Source organism: Rhinolophus sinicus, linkage group LG09, assembly GCF_036562045.2.
Source record: "Rhinolophus sinicus isolate RSC01 linkage group LG09, ASM3656204v1, whole genome shotgun sequence".
Lineage (NCBI taxonomy): Eukaryota > Metazoa > Chordata > Mammalia > Chiroptera > Rhinolophidae > Rhinolophus > Rhinolophus sinicus.
The window spans coordinates 86,185,636-86,203,358 of NC_133758.1; the positions used below are offsets into that span (position 1 = coordinate 86,185,636).

Here is a 17,723-nt window from a genome sequence, read left to right on the forward strand (position 1 = left end):
TAAAACAAGGTGTAATGAAAGAGAATGTCATGAGTGAACTATTATAAAATGCACAAGGCTTCACTAACGATATGATATGTAAGCTGAATCTTTATGAGAAGTAGCTAGCCATTAAAAAAAGAAGAGGAGTCTAGGTCTAGGGAATAGCATTTGCAAAGTTCCTAGGAGAACAGAAAAACTTGGAATATTCAACAAATGGAAGAAGGCCAGTGAGGCCAGAGCATCATGGTTGTGGGGTGGGGTGGGAGAAGGTAGAGGAGGGTGTCACCAGATGACACAGGATGTGTTAGACCACATATGGCATGTTGTAGGCCAAGGGATGGAGTTTAGAAATGGAGTCACTGAAAACTTTTAAGCAAGAAAATGACATGGTTTAATTTTCACTTAAAATCATCATTCTGGTGTTATGTCAAAATTGGGTTGGAGGAGGCCAAGAATGGAAGCTGGGAGACCATCAGGGAAGTGATTGCAATGGTGTAGTTGACAAGGGACAGTGATTAGCACTAAGGGACATTTTTGGATAGGAAGATTAGAAGATGGGTTTGCAACATGTTTTAGAAGCAGAATTTATGTGATTTGGAGATGGATTAGATATAGATTGGGGTGGGGTGAAGGGAAAGGAAGTTTCAAGAATAATAGTAGGTTTCTAGCTTTAGAAAATGGGTGGAGAGTGATGCCAGTTTTTAAAGATGGGGAAACTTGAGGAACAAGCTGTATGTGGAGAAGATCTTTATATCAGTCTTTTTTTAAGTCAAGTTTACAGAGTTATAACTTACACACAGTAAAATTCACTATTTTTGAGAAACATATAGTCGTGAGACCATCACCACAAGCATCTAAAAAAATTTCCTGATGCCCTTTTTAGTTAATGCCCTCACTTTTATCCTCACCCCTGGCAACCACTTATTTGTTTTCAGTCCCTATAGTTTTGCCTTTCTCAGAACATCATATAAATTAAATCATATAATAGATAGCCTTTTGAGTCTTGTTTCTCCCACTTAGTATAATGCATTTGAGATTCATTCATGTGGTTGCACTGACCAGTAAATTAGACCTTTTATTGCTGAGTAGAATTCCTTATATAGATGTAAAACAGTTTATCCACTCCGTAGTTTTGGCCATTTTGAAAAAAGCTTATATAAACATGTGCATACAGTTTCTTGTGTGGACATGTTTTCATTTCTCTTGGGTAAATACCTAGAGTGGGATGTGCTTTTTGTGTTCTAGCTAAGAAATCTTTGACTAATCCAGGTAACAAAGATTTTTTCCTGTTTTCTTCTTGAAGTTTTTACTTCAAGAAGTAAAAGGTTTTACCCTTAGGTCTTTGAGTCATTTATTTTGAGTTATGTTTTGCATATGATATCAGGTATGGATTGAGTTCATCTTGTTTTGCATATAGATGTCCAACTGTTCTGACATCATTTGTTGAAAAGATTATTCTTTCACTATTGAATTGTCTTTTATCTTTGTCAAAAATCAATTGGCCAAATACGTATGGGTCCATTTATATCTGTCTATCATCTATCTGTCTATCTATCTATCTATCTATCTATCTATCTATCTATCTATCTATCTGCTAATGCTCCACTGACTTGGTTGCTGTAGCTTTATATTAGCCTCCAAATCACTTCTAATCAAGCAGTGAATACTCCTAGATTAGTTTTAAACGTGAGAAGTTTCAGATCTCTCTGAGATGCCAAAGTGAATAAGTCCAGGATGCACTTGACATTAAAAAAAAATATGGATTTCAGAAAAGAGCTCTGGACTAAAGCTATAAGGTTAGGAATTGTTGGGCTATAGATTGTATTTGAAGCCAAGGAAATCAATGAAATCACTTGGATAAACAGTGTAGAGAGAGAAAAGATAACCTAGGACCAAGCTCTGATAAATCCTTACATTTAGATGTTAACAAAATGGAGAGGAGCCAAGACATGAGAGTACAATGGATTGATAAGTGAAGTTGGAGAAAACTCAAGAGCATTTTTTTTTTCTTCTTCTTTTTTTTTCATCACAAAGACTAAGAAAGGTGGTTAAAGGAGAGAATGGTCAGCTGTGTTGATTGCTACTGAGAGGTTTAAAAAAATGTCCATTAGATTAAGTGACAGAATTATCACTGACAAAAACAGCTTTGGTGAAATGGTGGGTGTTGAAGCCAGATTAGAATGATATAAGTTGTAAATGGGAGGTTAGAAACTAGAGATGGCATGTGTTGATAATTGTTAAAAAAAAGCTTGGCTTCAAAAGTGAGTATAAGAATAGCATGGTAGCTGAAGGGGTGGTGGGTCACAGGAGACTATTATCTACAATTGGAGATAAAAGGAAATGTTTGTATGCTGAAGGAGATGATTTGTAGAAAGAAAACAGTTGACGATGCATGAAACAGGATAACTGAAAGGTCCAAATCTTAGAGAATTTGAGACAGGATAAACTTCAGAGACCACGTGACACCTGTCATTTTTAACAGATGAGCCAAAGTAAAAGATGACTTTAAATGTCAGCACATTTATAGATTTGGTTGTGATAAGATGAGGGAGTTTATATCCAATGGCTTTTCCCCCTCAAGAATGTATGAAGAAAGTCATCAGCCAAAAATGTGAGCAGAAATGGTGGAAATTTTGGTAAGAGAGAGGAAGGTATGGAAAGGTCATGGGGAAGAATGAGAGAACAAGCTTACAGGTGCTGTGGTCTTCTCAACCTATGAGAATTAAGGGGAAAATGAAAAATCAGCCCAGCTTATTCTCCTTCTTGTCCACTGTGGGAGAAAGAGCCTGGTACAGAGACACCTGTAGAGTGGTAGGCGTCATCAGCTGGAGCTTATCTACTTTACCACATGTGGCCATCACCGTCTTTCACATTTCCTTCTATATTTACTTTTAGATTTAGTTTTTACATTTGTTTATATTTTAAGTAATGAATTTAAACTTTAAGATTTTTATTTTTTGATAGTTAAGAAATTATATCTTTGCTTCATTATTGACTTTCTATATTGATGCCTTCCCATGTGACTTCATCAACCACAGATTGAGAGCTGCCAACCCTTTCACTCCTCAGAGGTGTTACCACACATCTTTCCCAGAGGACACAGTTATTTCCCATCTCCTCCATCCCTGTCCACAGAGAGAGAGACTACCTAGAGATTGGAAGGAATGAAGAGGTAGGGGAACACTGAGCAACGTTCCTTGTGGGCTGACAACAAAGAATTAGGCTGATTACAATCAAGGAGGAAGAGTGGAAGTCCATTAACAATACACTTACTCTTTAGAATCATAGCATCAAAGGTCAAAGCCATAAAGAAAAGAAAGATAAATAAGATTAAGCAAAACTATTCAATGTCTGTGTGGCAAACAGATCATACAATTAAAACCCCATCATAAAATGGGAAAAAATAGTTCAGACTTTGTGACAAAGGGCTCACATCCCTAATATATAAAAAAATCTTAAAACTTAAGTAAGGAGCTGAACAAGTAAGAGAAATAAATAAAAGAATGGAAGGACCAAGAGCAGGAACAGGCATTTCAGAAAGAAAAGAAGCATATAAATGGCAAATAAAGATAACAATGATCACCTGCCTTGGAAATCAGCAAAACATCAATTAAAATAACAATTAGATGATTTTGTTGTTTTTTATTACATTAACAAAGAGACAAAAGATGATAATACATATGTTCACAAACACACAGGGAAATGGCTTCACACACTCTTAATGGAATGTAAATGGGTACGACTGGGAGGGCAATATTAAAAGCTTAAAAGCTTTAACTCACAAAGTCCATCTCTAGGATTAGAGATTAATCCTGGACCTTTTGGCTCAGGGGTCTCATTTATATAGGGCCGCAAATGCAGACTTTGGATGTTATCTCCAAACAAGGTTATACAGTGAGTCAAAGAGGTAACTGATGAGAAAGAAAAAAGACATTATCACGTAACAGAATTGTACTTGGTCACATGATTTATACCACACTAGAAATTAAGAGACTTTTTTCCTAATTCTGTAAGCCTTCTAAATAGGCTAGTTATAGTGTGTTTTATTTTACATGTTTTTCACTAAAAGGATTGATTAAGGAATACATTTAAAATATACCACAACTTAAAAATGGCATTTATTATTTTATTATTTTATAATATATTTAGAGTCTCAAAAAGATTGTCTGATTTCTTTTTGCCCTCAGAGAGTTATTCACATTACTGAAAAACTGGAAAATATTTGCACATCTAATAGAAAAATTTTAACCTGTATTACCTCAATACCATACAGACATTAAAAATGATGTGCAAGAATGTTCACTGACATGCAAAGATTTTTAAAAAGAAGTTTATAAGAGAGTATGAACTGCATCAGTTTATTTTTATAAAAATTATATGTGATTGGAAAATAATTATATTAGAAAATAATACCCAAATTGTCAGAGTCAAACTTGGTATCATAGCTAATATTTCGCTAGAGCAAAGCAACTTGAAAAAGGAAATGTGTTATTCTAGATCCTTACTCTAAAGATAAGAATTTTTTTTTAAGGCGGCACCTGGCAAATATTTCAAAACAACACAAAATTGTGAATTAGGTAATTGGGGATAAATTTTACTCACTTTATGGATAGATAAACAGAGAAAAGGAGAAGGTAAGTGTTTGGAGGTGTGTCGCCTAATCTGGAAACTCTAGAAGACTGTGAGCATCTTGGGTCCTTTCTTTTGCATTTTTATGTCTTCAGCCTCTTGGACAGTGCTTGGCACATTGGAGGTACTCAATAAATGGTCTCTGACTGATCTGGGAATGGCTCCAGGAGCCCTGAGTACATGGATGGGAACTACTGCCATCTAACAATTGGAAACTGTCTTGTTCATGGTTAATGAAATGCTGCTGTTGGTCAGTTTTACCCTCTCAGTCTCTGGGGAGATAGCTCAAGGATGAATTTTCTCTCTCTTGGATTATGTGTTTGGCACTTTGAGGAGAAGTCACATACATCAACTTTGTGGCTGGACAGAGGGAACTGAGACAGCCTACAGACAAGGAAAATAAGTCAGGCTAACATTAAACTCAGGACCAGAGAAGTCCATTAGCAGAAAAACCAATGCCATGGCAACTGAAAACCAATGTAATTTCATTTGCTCTTTAATGGGCTCTTTGTGGAAAAGTGCTCTTTGTGGAAAAGGCTAATTGAGGCCAAAAAATTGCATGCAATTTTCTCTTAAAGGATTTTCCTCTATTTTTTTTTCAATGTTGCAGAGCCTGCTTTGTCCTCATGCTGGATTTTGTCTGCTAATTTTCTGTTGCCCTTTCTACTTAATGCCCCCCATCTTCTGGCCTTTGTTTCCTTTGGTATTAGTATAATAGTGTTCATCAGTTGAGAAGGCTTATTTACCTCAATGAAAATGTCCTCTCTGTGAATCCTGCATTTCCCTACGAATAAAAAGAGTCAGGTCAGGTTTAGCTGGCTGAAAAGCAGCATATTATTTCTACCTATTTCCTCTCAACAGAGGAAAAGAAAAGCTGCCTGCTTTACTCTGCATGAAGCAAATCCTGACAGTTGGAGGAAAATCTGTTACTGCAGGAAAACCATAAAAATTCAAATGTTTCCTAGCGAATGTAGCATGAGGCAATGTAAAGGAGACCATCCCTTTTAACAGATTGTCCTCTGGTTCTTAGTGTGACAGTGACACAAGTGACCCACATGTTAGGAAAGTCTCTATTCAATGAGGAAGACCTGGTAAGGCAAGACGTCACTGGACTTTGTGTTAGTCAAGAAAAAGCTATGTTTGCTTCACAGATCCTTATTTCGCCAGCCATCACCTTCCATCTTCTAGCTCTTACTTTATACATTTTAATAGAACAAATCTGACCATCCTAGTCATTTGCAAACAATTTGGGGATATTTGCCCCATCTGATGTACTGTTAGTACCACCTGTACTATATGAATTTAATATTTTCTTCCTATTGATATTACTTAATAAATTTAATTCTAAAGGAAACTTTATATCACTATAAAAATTGATTCATCACTATAAAAGATATGGCAAAATCCCTTGCCATACACAGAAGGTAATAGTAACAGTAAATAATAATAGGCAAATTAAAAAAAATAAATTTTATTGGGGGATATTGGGGAACACTGTGTTTCTCCAAGACCCATCAGCTCCAAGTAGTTGTCTTTCAATCTAGTTGTGGAGGGTGCAGCTCAGCTCCAAGTCCAGTTGCCATTTTCAACCTTTAGTTGCAGGGGGCGCAGCCCACCATCCCATGCAGGGATTGAACCGGCAACCTTGTTGAGAGCTCGCGCTCTAACCAACTAAGCCATCTGGCCACCCCAGTAATGGGCAAATTCTTGACTTCCATCTTCCTAGAGACCCGCTTCTCTCAGATGGCAAAAATTACTCTAAAAAGCCTTGTCTTCTGGTCGCTGCTTCTTCTAGTAGAAGTGTTGCCTCCAATCCTTCTGCTGTGAATGAGTGAAGTTAAAGTTCGTTTACAGGCCATCTCTTACACCCAATCAGGCACCAGGTACTCCAGGACGGTAAAAAAAATGTCCCACACAAAATCATAGCACACGTTGGGAGGCACTCCCCTAAGCAGTGGTTTGTAAAGTCAATGCTCTCCTTAGTGCTGAAATTTTAGAAACAACTCCTTTAGAATCAGAAGTGAAACAAGTTTGCAGCCTTCACCACATCTTTTCAGCTCTGTCCTGAAGGTACTAGCCAGCACAAAGAGAGAGAGAAAAAAAGAAGTGTGAAGATTGGAAAGCAGGAAGTAGCACTGACATTTTTATCCCCACATAATATGTTTATCTACATTTTAAAAAAAAACAAACAAAAAAAAACACTGAAAATCTAAGGTCATATGGTTAGCATTTGTAATTGAGTTCAGCAGAAGTACTGCATTTGAGATCAATATACAAAAATCAATTGCATTTCTATATACCAGAAACAAGCAGAGAAATTATAATGTGAGAAAAGATATATTTATAATATCTTAAGAAATTTAAGGGGTCTAGAAAACATATTCAACAAAAGGGTGGAAGAAATATAAAAATTGATTAAAAGACATTAAAAAGATACCTTATTCAAGGTTTATTATGAAAAATGCAGTTCTTGATTCCTCCCTCCTCAGAGGCAATCACTTTCATTTATTTTAGTTGATTAGTTTGATATTTATCTCCATATTGCTAAATAAATACCATTTCTTTATGCATAAAATTGAAAAGAATAAGTAGCAACATAAGCAATTTTCTGATCATCTATTGATTCATCATAATGGAAGGTAAGGATCTGGCTCATCTTCCTTCCTTCCCCCACCCTCGTACAGGTACCTTTCCTGTCCTCCATTCTCACAATGTGGTTACATTATAACCATGAGGCTTGTACGAAAGTCAGAGAACTTTTCCTTTTTTGTACAACCTTTTGTTTTCCCTAGAGATAATTGTCTTATTTTTTTGCTTTAGTTTTCTATATATCATCACTATTAACTCCCAACTTTTTGCCAATAGTTTTCATCTTTTCTGAAAATATTTCAATTCAATGGGTATTTTATCAGTTTTATTTTCTTGAAAAAGTCCTTCGGGAGCCACAAGACTTGCTCCAATCCATCATCCTTGGATGTTTGCTGATATTTAAGATTGAGTGACTAAAAGCTAATTTGGAAGCTAGATGGGTAGGTGGGGTTAGCTGACTATTAGCTTCACTGTGTGAGATCTAGCTGGACCTTTTATTTGAGGTATCCCTGACATAGTAGCTTTAGATCTTTTTTCTTACACTGGTGAGATTCTCCAAAGAAAACCCCACTGGACTTTTTCTGGAGAGTTAAGGTGTGATTACCAGTATTCTAGGTGTTGAGTTGCGGGAAAGGGCTGGGAACACAAAGGCAGTGTAAGTGCCCTCTAGAATGCTGTGCCCTCTCCTCTCGGCTGAGCTAACTCCTACTCCTACTTAAGGCCTTAGTTCAGACATCAGTTCCAAAGATCATTCTTCCTGAATTCCCTTAAACTAAGATAAGTCCCTAAGTGATTCCGTATTCTCATAGCAAGTTGTACTTTTTCTCTGTGGCACTTAATATTTTATTTTATTTTTCATTACTGTGGCCTCTTTCATTAAACTATAAATTTCATGAGGGCAGAGTTTGCTAAGCGTAACCCACTACATAGCACATATTGGTTGTCGATTGTTGAATATTTGTTTATTTATGTTGAATGTGTTTTTTAAAGGAAGTAACATTAATTATTGGACAGATTCTGTAAGAAATTAACATGGCCCTTCCCCCACCAGCCTTTGTCACTATTGTTGAATATTTGTTGAATGTTTAATTAAGAACAAGTGCTAGAGCTAGGGAGGAGATGTGGTTGAATCAGAGCAATTCCATCACCATTACTGGCAAAATCACTTTCAGTTTATGGTCTATTGCACTCATTGCTTCTTTTCTCATATAAAGAGAGATTATGTCAGAAAGGAGGGAGATGTCAGAAATGTCAAATACTACTGAGAAATCCAATAAGTTGAGAGTTAAAAGTTGCTATTGGATTTAGTGACATGAAAGGACTTGGAGATTGTAGCAATCAATTGAGTGATGGATACAGAAATCAGAGTAGAGGGGATGAATAACTAAAAAGAAGTTTGTTTATGAATATGAGCAATCCTTTTTTTTTCATTCTTGGGTGTGTCTTTTAATTGTGGAATATTGGGGAACAGTGTGCTTCTCCAGGGCCCATCAGCTCCAAGTTGTTGTCCTTCAATCTAGTTGTGGAGGGCTCAGCTCACTGGCCCATGTGGGAATCGAACAGGCAACCCTGTTGTTCAGAGCTCATGATCTAACCAACTGAGCCATCTGACTGCCCCATGAACAAGCCTTTTAAAGAGTATTTGTGAAGAGGGGGAACGAGGATTGATGTGGTAGGAATGAGAAATTTTTTGTTATAGATGACAGAAACCTGAGCATTTAAAAAACTGGTGGCAAAATCTACTAGTGGAGCAGACACTGACGACAGAAGAGAGAGGAAGGAAACTTACGGTGTAAGGATTGTGAGAAGTTTGGGAAATGAGATCTAGAACCAGGTAGAAGGATTGACTCTAGAGAGGAGAACACCTGTTCCAATGGAACTGGAGGCAGAAAAGGAGCAGATGGGAGTTGATATGTGCAGCAGTAATGCTTTAAGGAATTTTCCATCTGAAAGGTATCAACTATGTAAAATAAGAGGTGAGGAGATCTGAACTTGAAGAGAGAGGGAAAGGGGTTAAAGGACTGAGGAAAGAAAAAGGTCTGAGATAATTGTTATGGAGAGTGGGGGAATAAATTAAGCAGAGAGGCAAGGGATCACTGAGCAGTGTTAAGGAACAGTTGAGTTTTTGTGTTTGACTTTATGCTTGTACAGATGGCACCTCACCTGTAGTGTGATTGTTGCCGTACAGCTCTCAGCTGCTTGGATGCAGGCACTGAGACGGTAGAGAATTGGGTTCATTTATAGCACCAGGTAAGTGTTATGAAAAGTTGGAGTAATTTAAGGTTTTGGCAAAAGAGTAATTGAAGTGATGGAATATGGAACTGAGCTGGACAGGAAGGGAAGGAAAGGAAGGCACATCTAATGGACAAAGAGAACACAGGATGGGGTTCTAATGAAACCAGCATGCAAAGATGGGCTGTATAGTCAAAGGATTGAATGTGGGAATTCATAATTTCTGGAGACAGATCAATTAATGGTAATGACTCAGTCCAGACATGACTGTGGGTGGGAGTCACCAGGTCAGAGAGGAGGAGAAAGTAACTGGAGAAAATGGGATCCAGACATTGAGAGACCAGGGCATTGGGTGGTCATCTGTGTGTTTAAGTCACCCAGAATTTGTGCAGAGAGGGATAATGTGAGTCAGGTGCCAAAATCTTTAGAAACTGATGGGGGAAATAAATGGATTCAGGAAGGAGGGTAAGTGGTACAGATGAAAAAGCAGAGCCCCAAAGACGCAAGGATGTTCTTTTAATTTTTGTTTTTTTCAAGAGAATTAGGGAGTAATTGGAAGCAGCAAGGGGGAGTCAGATATATGAAAAAGAACACCCAGCTATATACTGCAGGCCAGAGTTAAGCATCCCGCATCCGTTCTTTGAGCTTGGAACAGGGCAAAGCTAGTTTGGTTGCCATGGTGATGAACACCCTGTCTCCGGACTCATTAATCCTGTGTTCCAAACTAAGCACTTAGAGATAGCTTCTGAATAAATGCAACAAAGCTCTGCATACTGAAAAGGGCACATTCATGTTAAGCAGGGAAAAAAGGTTTTCAATTTCATTCATTAAACTTGAGTAAATAATTTAATATCTTTGTGCGTCAATCCTCCTATCTAATGAATAAGGATAAATGCTTAATGGAAAATCTAGCCTAATAAAGTTAACAGCATTGGCTTTCCATATAAAGGAAATCGATGTTGCTGGAATATATGCATATGAAGGGGAAAATGGAAAGGAAAATAATGTATATTAAGCATCTATGATGTGACATGTCAGGTACTTTAAAATAAAATGTCTCATTTAATCCTTGCAACAATCATGTGAGGTGCATATTATTCTCTTCATTTTGTAGATGAGGAATCAGAAGCTCAGAGAAGTTAAATAAGGCCCCAGTTCACATGATTGGTGGGATTCAAGCAGACCCAATTCTATCTGGTTTGGTTTACAATGGTCCTACAGTGCTTTGCTGAATTCTATATACCGTGCTTCCCCGAAAATAAGACCTAGCTGGACAATCAGCTCTAATGCGTCTTTTGGAGCAAAAATTAATATAAGACCGGGTATTATATTATATTATATTATATTATATTATATTATATTATACCCGGTCTTATAGTAAAGTAAGACCGGGTCTTATATCAATTTTTGCTCCAAAAGATGCATTAGAGCTGATTGTCTGACTAGATCTTATTTTCGGGGAAACAGGGTACTGCCTATTCTTCTGGGACTTTTGGCTAATTAAAAATTTAGGAGAAAAATTTGTGCTAAGGTGACAGTGGCTATAGAAAAGAGCAGTTTAAATGCTGTATTAGAAGTCCATTAGTTTTTAAAAAATCACTATCATAAGATGTTTTAAAAGGTTTTTCTTGAAAAAAAAAATTATGAGAAGACTTCTGGGTATATTAGAAGTGTGTTTAATTAAAAGATGCGAAGAACTGTCAATGCTTCTCCCAAAATGGGTCCTCTCCCCCCCCCCCCCCCCCCCAGCAATCATTTATCCCTCCCTTGCCATTTCCTAGTACATAGAAGGTTTGGAGTTGCATAAGCAGACCCTCAACATAGAAGCTGATTTTTTCCTTCTTGGTATATCAATTTTATTTGGATTTTCTGGACTTGTTCCGACAAAGGTGTAGCTAAGTGACTAATAAAGATATATTAAAAATCCACTCATTCGTTTTCCTTAAAATTAAACTCTTTAATTTAAAGCAACACTTTGATCAATTTCTAATTTCTACCTCTAACAATGTGATATAGCAAGGTTTAAATTAAATAGAAGCCACTAGGTACAAGTTAACTATCCCTGCCACTAAACTTAGCTGTTAGCAGTTTTTGTTGTGTGTTGTTTTTTTTTAAATCCAAATACTAGTTCTTTTGGTCTTACCTATATGAATATCCCAAGTCTATTTTCTTTAATTTGTGTTGCTTAATGCTGGCCAGGCAATACCCAAGTGCTCTTTCAGAGGGAAAGTGTTCATTACAACCTCCTCTCCCTCTGTTAGTGTTCCTTCTTCAACTTGTTCCCTCTACTTTAAATTCTCTGATCAAAGGCCACATGTGACTGGCACTGGAGTCGTCAGTCTGGGTGTGTTATCTTTGTTTTATAACTAGAAGCCTCTGAAACTACAAATTGAAGGATGAAATTTCCTTGGGCCTGCACTACTTCATTTTTAATTTCTATCAGCACCTCTTTAATTTGTTTCTTACTTAGAGGAGCCTGGGTCTTATTATCCTCTGAACATTTTAAGCACCATTTAGCAAACAGTATCAGATTTATAAACAGAAATGCAAGTGTTTTCTTTGTAATCTCCACAAGTCATAACTATGGACAATAATCTAAACAATTTTAGGGCCCAGATTTGGAGGTAAAATGGGTAAATCAAACAAGAGCCTGAGGTCTCCATCTCATTTTTCCATTAAGCTAACCAAGAAAACACACAAATCTGTGAACTGCTAAAAGCACCAGAACTGGAGGCTAAGAATCAAGCACAACCCAGCTTCCTGAAGTTTCTACTAATTAGAAAACTAATGGGAACAGAAGCAGAATGTCCCCCTCTCTTTTCTGAGATAAAACATCTCCCAAGCAGCCAGAAGCGGTATTAGCCCACCCCACTGAGAGCCACAGAGGGCTACGTACTTCTGGGCAGGGCCCAGAGCATCCTTTGCTTTTGTTTCCAGCAGCCTTAGAAGTCTCTGCACCCCTCACACACCCTCTAACTAAGAAGGCAGCGCCAACCAAAGAACGGAGTGGTAAAGGTAGGAAGGAAATTCACTTCTTAAAGCAAAATTGAATTAACCGTGGTGGGGGCAGAAGGCAAAAATTGAATAAGAGCCCCTGAAAAGGTCGGCTTGGACTTAATAATTAAAAATAGGAACAACCGGATATGGCATTTCTATTGCATGCCTGGCACTTTACCCATATTCTCTTTTAATCCTTTCAACTATCCTATGAGGTTAATACTAATACCCCCATTTGCAGATTAAAACCCTGAGTGTAGACAAATTGCTTAATGGTAAGACCAAGTTTTGAACGCAGATTGACCTCCATGCAGAGCCCGGCTTTTCCCACTAGGTGGTGTGCTGTCTCTCCTTTGCTGCTTAGAATTCTGCCAGTAAGTGTAACTTGGTCTTGGGACTGCCCTGTTGGCCCTGTTCTGCGAGTCTCATCTCCATTGTAGCCTGGATGTATCGGTCAATCAACCTGCCACTTGCTCAGTTCCTTCTACAACTGCCTGTTCACAGCCTCTGATGAAGGGAGAGCTTAGGTTGTTATGTTCTGTAACACTGGATCCTTCCCCCCAACAGCTGATTAGATCAGGGGTGGTATTCGACCCAAGGGGCTCAAATATGGCTTGATATGAAAGAAAAATTCAAGTATAGTGCTTAAGAGCATAGGTGCTGGAGTAAGACTGCCTGGGTTCAGATCCTGACCGCCTCCTCCTCATTCACTCTCTACTTGAGTGAGGGCAAGATTTAACCTGGTATCTGGAACAATGGATAAAGAGGAGGTGATATATATATGGTATAGATATATAGATATAGGTATATGCCAGGGGTGCCAAAAATGTACATATTTTAAGAGATGTTATCTATGTATTACTTTTCAAAATTGAATTGAATTATGGTAGCAATGTGTAGTATGACATTTGCTCAAAAGATGGCGTTAATCAAATGAATGCTAGTTTCACTGTTTGTATTATAATTTTAATACAGTTTTTTTCCTTTTTAAAAATGTGTATACATGTTTTTGGCTCTCTCTCTCTCTCTCTCTCTCTCTATATATATATATATATGGAATGGAATAATTTTGTCCATGGAATGGAATGGGTTCTCACCATCTGCGGTGGCGTGGATGGACCTGTAGGGTGTTGTGCTGAGTAGAGTATATCAGACAGAGAAAGACAGATGCAATGTGATTTCGCTTATATGTAGAATCTGAGAACAAGATTAACAAACCGATGGAAACAAACTTACAGATCCAGAAAACATTTTGATGGTTGCCAGATGGGAGGGGGTTGGGGGTGTGTGTGAAAGAAGCGGAAGGGATTAAGAAGTACAAATTGGTTGTTACAAAGTAGTTATGGGGATGTGTGTTATAGCATAAAGAATATGGTCAATAATATTGTAATCACTATGTATGGGTCAGATAGGTACTAGATTTGTTGGGGTGATAGATGGAATGGTGTTGAAGACAGGGTGAAAAGATGAAGGCATTAAGAAGCACAAACTGGTAGTTACAAAATAGTCATGGGGATGTAAAGTAAAGCATAGGGAATATAGTCAATAATATGGTAATAACTATGTATAGTACCAGGTGGGTACTAGACTAGTTAGAGAGATCACTTCTTAAATTATATAAATGTCTAACCATTACTCTGTACACCTGAAATTAATATATAATAATATTGAATGTCAACTGTAATTGATACATTTAAAAAGCGGGGGAAAAAGGAAGGGGAATATGAGATCCAAATTTCCACGTATAAAATAAATAAATCATGGGGAGGTAATATACAGCATAGGGAATATAATCAATGATATAGTGATAGTGTGGTACGGTGTCTGATGGTTGCTGGACTTACCATGGTAATCACTTCTTTAGGTATTTAAATGTTCAACACCTATGGTGTATACCTGAAACTAATGTAATATTGTATATTAGCTATATTTTAAATAAAAAGCTTTAAACAAAGAAAATAAACAAACAAATGAAGAACGGCATTCAGCTCTGTGTACATCAATCATTTCTCCAGCTCCACATCTGAGGGCAAATTCTATCTCACTGTAGTAGGCATGATGACGACCCTCTGAAGATGTCCATATCCTCATTGAAATCTGTGACTATGTTACCTTATATGGCAAAAGGAATTTTGCAGACGTAATTAAATTAAGGACCTTGAGATGGGGCAATGATCTTAGATTATGTGAGTTGGCCCATCTCCTTACAATTGGAGGATCTTTTTGGTTGTGGTCAGAGGAAACAAGTCTATGGAAAGAAGGTCAAAAAATTTTTATATGAAAAAGACTGTACCCACTACTGCTGACTTTGAAGATGGAGGACGGAAGCCTTTAACCAAGGAATGTGGGTGGCCTCGGGAGGCTGGAAAATGAAAAGAAACAGATTTTTAAAGAGACTCAGAAGAAATACACAGTCTTCCTGACTCTTGAACTTAGCCCACTGTATTAGTCAGTGTTTTCCAAAATCACTGAACCAACATGGAGAGAGAGCACTGTTTTAAGGAATTAACTCAGGAGATTGTGAAGGTACAAGTCCAAAATCTGCAAGGTAGGCCTGCAGTCTACCCAGGAAAGAGCTGCAGTTCAAGTCAAAAACAGTGTGCTGGCAGAATTCTTTCCTGTTCAGAGGGCAGTATTAGTTTCATTGAGACCTTCAACTGATTGAATAAGACCCACACACGTTATGGAAAGTAACTTGCTTTATTCAAGTCCACTGATTTAAATGCTAATTTCACCTAAAAAACACCTTTGAAGAAACATCCAGAATAATGTTTGACCAAATATTTGAGCACCGTGGCCCAATCAAGTTGTTGCATAAAATTGACCATCATACCCACTGAAATCTGTGTTGGACTTGTCACCTACAGAACTGTAACATAATAAATGTGTGGTAATTTGTTACAGCAGCAATAAAAAACTAATGTGCTCACTTCTTCCCATCATAAGCACTGTCATCTTCTGTAATGCTAGTCATTTCCTACTGAAGACTTGGCCATCTGTCTCTGTTTTGGTCTATTCCCTTGATTCCATCATCCAAGATGGAGTTCAGTTTTGACATAGATTAGTATTCCAAACTCTCCCTCACAGCTCCTGGACCTTAACTCTAACAAACTTCATCTCACTCATCCAGGTCAGCCATCCACTCACGTGATCATGTCTCGGCCCTTTATATTGCTCCAGTATTTTCACTTCCTATCTTTTCGACCATCATTCCATCAGTTATACTTTACCAGTTCTTCAATGTCATAGTGACTCCAATTCCTGGTACCTCTTTTTATCCAGGTCTCCCAGTCCCTCCTCGTTTCATTTCTTTCCCTCCTCTCTCTGAGCTTCCTGGCTGATGACTTAAACTTCTGTCTCCCCAACATTATCACTTCTTTGCCACAACAGGGTTCTTCTGGACTAACGCAGACCTGGGCTAATACACATCTCCTACTTATTGTTCTATATCTATAAAAATACATTAAAACCACAAAAAAAAAAATAAATAAAAGAAAGAAAAAAAGAGAAACAAAAATACATTTAAAAAGAAACAAAACCAAAACAAAATTGACCCCCACAAAAAAAGCCCTTTTGCAACAGCTATGTAAACTAAACATATGAACAGACTATACACCAAAGAATGGGTGAAATTTCTATTTATGATATCATCAAAAGGAGAGAATTGAGATGTATATTTTTGATGAGATGCTGCATGCTATACCCTGTTAAGCAAAACAGGACAGATGGCCCCCCAAGAGTTAGTCCAAGAGGTTGACTCCAATGTTCAATGTCTGGCTTCGAGGTGCACAAATTCTTCCTCCTCTTAACTTCTTTATCAGTCTATGTCCACTGAGAGTACAACTCCCAGCATGCAACATGTCAGGAACTAGAGAAGATTCTGGATTCTCAGATGATTAGTCACTACCTGTTTTACAGAGCTCTCAAGTATGAAGACGACAAAAGGAAGTCCAACTGGGAATAGATGAAAACTGCACTGGCCCACATGGAAGGAATGCTACCCTGACAGCTCAGGAGAGGATAACTCTGAAACTGCCTTTCTGCCGGGAAGCAGATGCAAATTTTGAAGCCTCATGCTTAATTCCATCCTAAGCAGGTCATGGGCTGAAATAAAGGCAGAAATGCAAAGGGAGAAAGAATTTCCTTCCTCCATCCACCTCAGGAGCTGTCCTCAACCTTTATGTAGTCATACTTCTAGTTTCACCAGTTTGGACATAGACAATATCACACGTGTAGCCCTGAGTAAAACAATGCAAATCCTCTCCAGACTGTATTAGCGGGAAGTCTTTCCCACAAATCTCCTTTCATGATATGAATCCCCAGCAGGGACTTACTTCAGTTCAGGCAATAGCTCTTTCTGTAAGCTACTGGGTATAGAAAGAACCCAGGTGTTCCCTCTGGACTAAAGGCGTCCTCCCTCATGCCCCAGAACACTGACTGCTCCAGAGATGGGCTTCGTCACCATCGCTTTGCTGTGCTGCTGCCCCTGAAAAGGGCAGGACCACTCTTGCTTGACTAATTCCTTCTCATGTAATTGGTTTCTGCTAACCTAGTGCCCCCCTTGCTGCACTTCTCCCTCCCCCTCTCATTTTGCCTCAGGAAGAGGGGGTATCACTCTCATCATACCTCATCATCTCCCTGTCTTATTCCAGTCCTGTCTCCATGCGTCCAGGGCCATTCACCTCCACCTCTAGGCCATCTAGGTCAGCCCTTGTTCTGAGTCCAGAACAGGTGGAATTTTGCCCCAGGGGTAGAAGAAATCATTCACTTTCTCCAAATTTGTGGTGTTAAAAACAAAAACAAAACAAAGAAACTTCCCAGGATTAAACTTTTTTTTTTCAGTTGAATGACAATAGCAGCTTTCATTTCCTTTAGTGCAAACACCTTCCCAATCATAAGCTATGGTTTGACTTGATGAGCCCAACAAGATTAGCACAAAGTAGAATAATAATACATTTTCCAAAGTCTGAGTTATTCAGTCTTATCTATGGTTACTTTACTAAATTTTAATCAATGTTTTTTTGGGGGGTTTTAATGAAAAAGATAAAAATTAAAGTAAGTAAAAGGTGACTGAGCTCATTGCTTGCATCTGGATTGTTCACGTCTAGAAAGATAGCTTTTCCTTAAGGTTGAGTAAATTAAAAATAAACATAAGAATAAATAAACATGGGCTCTATGAGAAAAAGGCTGTATCCCAAGGGATGAAAAGCAATATTCTGTGAAGTTGACAGATAAGCTTTGATATGAAAAAGATTTGCTTCAGGAGACAGAAGGAAATAGTTTGTGATATTTGC

General features: G+C 38.0%; 1 protein-coding gene across 1 annotated transcript in view; it reads left to right on the top strand.

Moving 5' to 3' along the window:
* The window catches only part of ASB4 (ankyrin repeat and SOCS box containing 4), a 56,610-nt gene that overhangs the window by 11,291 nt on the left and 27,596 nt on the right, over positions 1 to 17,723 (top strand). The gene's annotated exons all lie outside the window — the stretch shown is intronic.